The sequence below is a fragment of the Mercenaria mercenaria genome, chromosome 8 (genome assembly GCF_021730395.1).
Source record: "Mercenaria mercenaria strain notata chromosome 8, MADL_Memer_1, whole genome shotgun sequence".
Taxonomy (NCBI): Eukaryota; Metazoa; Mollusca; class Bivalvia; order Venerida; family Veneridae; genus Mercenaria; species Mercenaria mercenaria.
Window position 1 is genome coordinate 18,309,179 of NC_069368.1, and position 8,942 is coordinate 18,318,120.

Below are 8,942 nucleotides of genomic sequence, written 5' to 3' on the forward strand. Positions count from 1 at the left end.
GATATTGGACTCGCCCTTGCTTTGGCATCTGTTTCATCGTCCAGATGTGGTTAAGTTTTTGCTGGTATCTCAGTAACCACTTGTGGAAATAGATTGAAATTTCACACACTTATTCACTGTGATAAACTGACTAACCTTGCAAGGTTCCATAACTCTTATTTGCTTTTTTTACAAAATCATGCCCCTTTCTCAACTAAGCAATTTTTTGGTTGAAGTCAGTGGCCTCCAGGTCGTTCAACAACAAAAAAAGAAGAAACAAATTTAGGTATCAGGAAATTCAATTCTTAAGAAAGCTATGAAATTTAATTACTGACAGACTGTATGTTATGGAAACACACGAGAATTAGTTGTTTTTACTACTTTTTTTACACTGAAAATCAAAAAGCATTTTTAGCTCACCTGTCATGTAGTAACACGGTGAGCTTTTGTGATTGCATTTTGTCCGTCGTCCTTCCATTCACAATTTCTTGTGAACATGACAGAGACCACATTTTGCAATCAGTTTTAATCAAACTTGCACACAACTTGTATTGGCATAATATCTCGGTTCCTTTTGAAAACTGGCCAGATCCCAAAAGGGCCAAAATTTGCTATTTTGGCTTGTGAACAAGATAGTGACCAATAGATTTTAATCAAACTTGCACACAACTTGTATTGGCGTAATATCTTCATTTATGGTTTGATTTGATGCAAACTTGCAAAATATCCTTAGCAACAATATATCTTGGATTCCATGATGAATCTGTCAGATCCAGTAATAGGTCCTGGAGTTACGGCCCCTGATTGACCCCTGAAAGAGCCAAAATTGTTAATTTTTACCTTGTGAACGTGATAGAAGTGACATTTTACTTTCGATTTTAAACACACTTACACACAATTTAAGTAACAATAAGATATCGGTTCCTTTCGAAAACTGACTAGAGTTATTGCCCCCGAATGGGGCAAAATTTTCTATTTTGGCCCTTTCAGTCATATAGAGGTTTCATTTATGCTTTGATTTGATACAAACTTTCACAGAATGTTTATCTTGATGATCTCTAGGTCAAGTTCGAAACTGGGTCATGTGGGGTCAAAAACTAGGTCACCAGGTCAAATCAAAGGAAAAGCTTGTTAACACCCTAGATGCCAGATTTATGACCCTATCTTCATGACACTTGGTCAGAATGTTTATCTTGATGATTCCTATGAGTCATATGGGGTCAAAAACTAGGTCACCCATTCAAATAGGGGAAAGCTTGTTGACACTCTTGAGGCCACATTTATGACCCTATCTTCATGAATAAGGTCGCTGACTTCAAATCACTTGCCCCTCATCAATGAGGGTTCGAGCCTCACTCGGGGCGTTGAATGCTTCAAGTGAGGAAGCCATCCAGCTGGCTTACGGAAGGTCGGTAGTTCTACCCAGGTACCCGCTCGTGATGAAATAATGCACAGAGGGGCACCTGGGGTCTTCCTCCACCATTAAAGCTGGAAAGTCGCCATATGACCTATCATGTGTCAGTGCGACGTTAAATCAAACAAACAAACCATCTTCATGAAACTTTGTCAGAATGTTTATCTTGATGATTCGTAGTCCAAGTTTGAAACTGGGTCATGTGGGGTCAAAAACTAGGTAACCCGCTCAAATCAAAGGAAAAGCTTGTTAACACTATAGACCATATTTATGATTCCTATCTTCATGAAACTTGGTAAGAGTGTTTTTCTTCATGATTCCCATGCCAAGTTCGAAACTGGGTCATGTGGGGTCAAAAACTAGGTCACCACTAAAATCAAAAGAAAAGCTTGTTCACACTGTAGAGGCCACATTTATGGCCCTATCTTCATGAAACTTGGTCAGAATGTTTATTTTGATGATTTCAAGGCCAAGTTTAACAGGTGAGCAATATAGGGTCATCATGACCCTCTTGTTAACACTTAAGGTCAACTGCCTTAATATAAATATCTATATTTAACGCATTAAACTAATAGTCCTTTGTTGCGACATTAGTAATGACAGCGGTAAAGTTTTTATTGCAGTCGGGGTTTGATTCCCATTATAACAGTAGCTTTGATCGGGGTTGAGTGTTTAAGGTCGCCAAATTCCAATCATTTGCCCCTCATCAAAAGTAGGTTCGAGCCTCACTTGGGGCATTGAATTCTTCATGTGAGGAAGCCATCCATCTGGTATACAGAAGGTTGATGGTACACAGGTGCCTGCTCGTGATGAAATAATTCATGGAGGGCACCAGTGGTCTTCCTCCAACATCAAAGCTGGAATTTGCCAAATGACCTAAGATTGTGTGGGTGCGATGTTTAACCCAAAAATACAAATACTTTGCCTGGGATGTTTCATTTTACCAGAGTAGATTTTACAAGCCTTAATCACCCAAGACACCTGAGTGATCCAGTCTTGTAAAATCTACAAGAGCTGAATACAAATCCCATATGAAGGTCACACTTAGAGGTCAAACATCAAACTGCAAAAGTTGTGTCTGCTCCATATTATGCTCCCCAAAGGATGAGCATATACACATGTAGTTGTTGCTTTGTCCGTCCTTCCATCCGTCTGTCTGTCACACTTTTGTCTGGAGTATAACTTGAAAAGTATTAATGGCATTTGACTGAAACTGCACATATTCATAGAGGCCATTGAGAATTAAGTGCAGTGTCAAAGAATCATAACTCTTCCTTACCTAGTTTTTGAATTATCTCCCTTTATTATACAAAATAAGGCTTGTCTGGAGCATTACTTGAAAAGTATTAACAGTATTTCATTGAAACTTCACAAAATGATAAGAGGTAATTGATGGGAAGTTCAGTGTCAAAGAACCATAACTCTATCTTACCTAGTTTTTGAATTATCTCCCTTTATTATACAAAATAAGGCTTGTCCGGAGCATTACTTGTCAATGAGAAGTATTTATGGCATATCATTGAAACTTCACAACATGATGAGAGGCAAACATTACACTTAATGATATGTCCCTTGCTTTAAATATCTCCTTTTATTCAATTTTCTTTTTGTTATCTCAGTTTTTTTTTCTATGTTAATCCAATATTAGGACAAGCACATGCATCTGGGAGTATCATTCGGTCCTTGTTTCAAAACTGCTTTGAAAATTTTCATAAAACTAGCTTCCACTAACCTCATCAAGATGATTCACAGGAAACCAAGTCGAAAGTCACAAACGTCAAAGATCTAATAGCTGTCTGCTCTGTATCTCCTGAATCACTGGGATGATTTTCAAAATTTTTTAAATATAAATTTTTTAAAATCTCATTTAACAACTTTGCAAAAAGCCAACCCTTATAATTTGCTGGTACTTTTTCCAAAAAGGTAAACCCTTTTTTTAAAAGAGGTCGAAGATAAATTTGTTTAAATTTTGTTTTTAACCCGGGCCCGGTTTTTTTAAAACATGAAAACTTTTTGTTGACCTGATAAGTTTATCAAGCAGGTTTTGGGGACAAAAAACCCACATTTGAAGGCCAAAATCACATCTGGGGGTTTTTCCCAGTAAGCCTTTATTTTAAAGCTGTATTTTTGTAAATTGCAGTGTTACAATTTTAAAAGATACCTTAAAGCACCCTTTTTCTTTGTTAAAATTTTTGTAATATTCAATGGGGATAAGGATGCCTGACCCACTATTTTTAAATGATGTTTAAAATTTCCTTTTCTTTACAACATTTCGCAAACTGACAATCTTAACTTGAAATGTTTTCTATCCTATATATCTGTTTGTCAAGGCTGGTTTAAAGTCACTCTGTATTTCTTCAGAACATCTACTTTGAACATGTTTATGCATGAAATGGATGCTATATAAATGTATATCAATAATAGTAAAACCTTTCTGTAATGATGGCCATTTTCCCAGACAAATTGAAGTCAAAACCTCTTTACCTTACAAAATTTATTCCTCTTCAATGAAGAAATCAACAATAACAACAGTGAGGTTAAGGGGCTACACACAAAAAATTACATATAATATGTATTTAATGCAAGTTACAAATGTGTATTTTAAATTTTTGAAATAGAAAAAAATGTGTTCTCATTTAAAAAAGATGAATAAAAATTTTAGAGCATGTAAACTTTTTGTAGGCCCCTAAAGGGAAAGGGATGATTTTCAAAATTAGCATTTGTTTGATTTAACTCTGAGCTTACTAGTGGAAATTTTAATATTTCCCTTTGCGAACAGTCCCAGTTTTCAAGTTTCACCTGAACATTCCGGCAGTTGACTTGGATCTCCCTTTGGGTTCGCTGTTCAGTACCAGTAAATTTTTCAGTAAACAAACCCCTATGGGACTATAAATGGAAAAGTAAAAAGGGGAAAGGGGTTAAAAAAAAGTCCTTTTTAGAAATTTAAGGTAAGATTTTAAGGTAAGGGAGGAAATTAAAATTTCACCCATTTCCCGTATGTTTACTTTCTACAAAGGGTTTTTCCCGGAAATTTTTTCCGCACCCCCTGGGTCATAGCAGAAATTTATTTTTCATAACGGGAGGATGTTAAAATCGCAAAAAGGGGAACACATGAACGCACAGAAACTGACGTTTGTCAATGCGGGTCCCCACCCTTAAGCCCAGGTTATAAAATCATCAATTAAAAAAATAAAGGGGGACAATAAACATTTTAAAGGGAAATGTAAAAATGAGCTTTTGGGTTGAAAATCACAATAGTCTTAAAGATTTTGTAAACTTATTACAGTTTTTACTGTGAACAAAAATTCCCAAAGGTTTTAACCCCCCTTCCCCCTGATCTCTGACTTTTTGTGTCCTTTCCACCAGAAAACATAAATGACCATTCATTTCCAAAAATATTCCCATTGAAATATATGTCCCTCAAAAAGATTAAGGGTTTGAGGGTGAGCAGTTTTTAAATTTTACAAGCCCTTATTTATCTGTAACCAAACCCTTTTTACAGGTCTTATAGGATTTTATAAAGGGGGTTTTGGGTTATTTGTTCTAGAAAACTTTTTGTTTCTACGGGGCTATGTCGGGTTATCCTGTTTTAGATCTTTTACCATACAAAGAAAAAGCTTTGTTTACAAGCTGTAGCGAAGAAATCTGACACAGTATATCACTTGTTCCCAAAGGATTGATAATGGAAATTTTTAAGTAAAGGGGTTGAGAAAAAACCCCAATTTAAATACTAGGAAATTTTACTGCAACTTTGCAGCCTATAAAAAATATTCAAAGTAAACAGACCATTTTTTAAAGTGATCAAACACCCCCTTTCTGCTCTTAAGTTTTTACAGATTTGTTCTTAAAATACTCCCAAAAATTTTTAAAAATTGCCATTATGCCCCAAAATGCCCAAAAAATTGTTTTAAAAACCAGTTTTGAAAACCAAGCTTTGCTAAACATTTAAACATTTACTTAAAAAAACTTTTTAAAATGTTTTTCCCCCTTCCCCTTGCTGCGGGTTCGAATTTAACACCCTTTTGGCAAACAGTTTGGGAAAACCAATCAGATGCCGTTTAAATCGGCGTTTTTGATCGGGTTTCCCAAACTTTTTTGCTACTCTGACAATATTTTTTCCCTTTTTTTGGAGAAAATTTAAATGAACTTTAAAATTTTTTAAGCAGACGATTTTTTCCGGGCCAACGACAATTTTTTTCTGCTTTTGCAAAAGGGTTTAAACTAAATTTTACCCTCTCCCCCAAATTTTCTTTTATGAAATTTATCAAAAAAAACTTTCTGAATTAACAAAATACAAAAAAAAGAATGGAATGTAATTAAACAGTTTAAAAAATTTTTAGTGACTTTAATCTCAACCCCTGTACCTGCATTTAAATAAATTTAAAAAAACTGAACAAATTCACACTTGTACACAAAAAGAAAACAGACAATCTGTTCCATGTTGTGTTGAAAGCTGGGTTACAAGTCATGTTTTCCCGTTTGGTTTCCCTTTTCCCTAAAGTTCCCCTTCAACAGGGCTTCCGCCTGTATCTGCTGAAAAAAAATCTTTTTTATACTCTGCTTCCCCTTGTCACTTTTATTTTACTTTTTGACTCATTTTTTGCATTGTCTACAGAGGGCTAAATTTTTGACAAAACACAACTTTCCCTTTTTATTGTTAACCCCTAGTGTTTTTTTTCCCCTATCATCCCCCCATCAATGTCCAAATCCTGAATAAATTTCCCCTTTTTTAAACCCTGATAGAACGGGGGTTTGTGGGGGCTGTTCCCAAAATTTTTTGGGGCGGTTTGTTTAGTGATCCCATAGGGGTTGTCATCTTTTTGGTAATAATCGCCCCCTAAATTTGTGAAGCAGTTTCCGGGACTTCCCCGTTATTGGGAACGGAATTAAATTCCCCCCCCCCCCTTTTTGGAGCCCAAGGGTCACGAATGGATTAAATTTTGGGAAAAATCAAAAATCCCAAATGATAACAAAAACCCTGAAAAAAAAAAAAAAAATTTTAAAATGCACAAATGTTCAAAAAAATCATAGTTTTTGATAAATGTCAATGGCTAAAATTTTTAAAGATAAAAATAAAACATTTCAAAAACTAAAACCCCAGCTCTGTTTTGTTTTTGGGGAAAACTTGTATCTTGAACAAAAAAATTATGTAGCTTTTTTTGTGTAAAAATTTTGAATGAACAGGAATTTTTAAGGGTTGTGAAACATATAATTAAAAAATTATGTTTTTTTAAATTAAAAAAAAGTTTAAGGGTTGTGTACACACAAGAGTAGGGAAAAGGGATTATGTTGTGTACAAATGAGAGTACAGGAAAGATTATGAAAAGTGTTTTAAATTTGTCAAAATGAAGGACAGCAAATATTTTCTTTAAAAACCTTTAAAACCTTTTTGAGGGAAATTTATTTATAATTATAAAAGGGGGGGTTTTTTTTTTTTTTTTTTTTTTTTTTTTTTTTTAGACCAGTTTTTAACCACTTTTTATTCTAAAAAACCCAAACGGGGCACACAAAGAAGTAAAAAACATTTTTTTTTTATAGCTCCTTTGGTGTACATAATTATCAGAAAGTACCAACACAGCTGGTCTTTTGTCTGCATTGACGCAAACGGGCCAATCAATCAATAATGCAACATCTGCACAAGATTGAACAGTTAGGAAAAAATAGAGGTGGATCAATGGTAGGTCAAAATTTAACAGAAAACTGAGGTGGATCAAAGGTAGGTCAAGATTTAACAGAAAACTGAGGTGGATCAAAGGTAGGTCAAGATTTAACAGAAAACTGAGGTGGATCAATGGTAGGTCAAGATTTAACAGAAAACTGAGGTGGATCAATGATCAAAGGTAGGTCAAGATTTAACAGAAAACTGAGGTGGATCAATGGTAGGTCAAGATTTAACAGAAAACTGAGGTGGATCAAAGGTAGGTCAAAATTTAACAGAAAACTGAGGGGGATCAAAGGTTTTGGTCAAGAAAACAGTCAAAAACGAGATGGGTCAAAGTAAATTTTAAGATTTAAAAGAAAAAGGGGGGTTGGAGGTTCAAGGGTAAAAACCCCTTAAAAAAGGGTTTTGTTGCTCCTACGGGGTTCATGAGCGGGGCTGATGATTTAGAAAAAGAGGGCCATATGGCCCCAAAACCTCACCCCGTTATCAATTTCCCTTGTAGGAAAGAAGGTCCCCAAAAATATCTCAGTCCAAAGGACAGGAACAACAAGGGAAAAAAATTTAACCCAAAAAAAAAAAAAATTCTTACCAAGGGATAGAAAATGTTTTAAAAAACACCTAAAAAAATTTGGGGGTATCATCCATGTTGAAACCCCAGAAAAGTTGGGGGGCGGTTTTTTTCCCCACCGGCCATTAATAAAAAAGAGCACCCCTTGCGGGTGCTGACCCTCATTCTTTTTTTTTTGTATTATAGAAAAAATTTTTTCCTACCATGATTTTCCCAAGTTAAAAAGGGCCATCACTCTTTTAAAAAGCAGATAGAGTTATGTTTTTTGATGTACATGTCCCTTAAAGATTTTTAAAAACTTTGGTTTTGCAAAGTTTTTTAAAAAAAATAAAAAGGCCTTTTTTTGATAAAATTTATGAGAAATTGACTTAAACCCAAAAAATTTTCACCCCAAAAAAATGGTTTTTTTTCTAAGTCCAAAAGGGCAATAATTAAATTTCCCAAAAAACAGATTGGGGTTATTTTTCTGATTACAGGGTCAGTTATGATGGTTTAAAAAAAAGAGTTTCGTTTTTAAAAACCCAATTTGTTTTATAGTTTAGGGGAAAAAATTGACCTAAAAATAAAACTTAAAACCCAAAAAAATTTTGATATTTTTAAGCCCAAAAGGGGCCATAAATTTTGCAAAAAGCAGAATGGGGTTATGTTTCTTGCTGTACAGGGTCAACTTATTGTTGAACAAGGTTGCAATTTTTTAAAGAAATATTTTGAATTTTTGGGATAAATGCCCAAAAACAAAAAACTTAACCAAAAAAACTGATTTTCTAAGCCCAAAAAGGGGCAATAAATCTTGCAAAAAAAAGATGGGTTTTATATTTTTTGATGTACGGGGTCTGCTTGAGGGTGAACAAGTTTTAAAAGTTTCAAAGCAATAGTTTTGATGTTTAGGAGAAAAAATTTTTTCCCCAAAACATAAAATTTAAACCAAAAAATCTGATATTTCCTAATAAAAGGGGCCCAAAAATCTTGAAAAAAGCAAGATGGAGTTATGTTTCTTGCAACGGGTCGTTATGATGGGAACAATATTCCAATTTTCAAAGAAAAGCTTTGTAGTTTGGGAAAAAGCTGACCTAACATAAAACTTAACCGAAACGCCGCGCCGACGCGTGCCGAAAACCGCTCAATGATGACAATAATATCATTTTTTTTTTTTAAAATAGATGAGCTAAAAAAGTTTTTAATAGAAAGTGGAAAATTAAAAAAATTGGAAGTAAAAAAAAGTTTAGGGCAGTTCTTTTGAAATGGAGTGGGGTACGGAGGGTTTAAATTTGTAACCCAAAAATTTAAGGAAACTAGTTTGGGGCTTGTGTCCGTGTCGT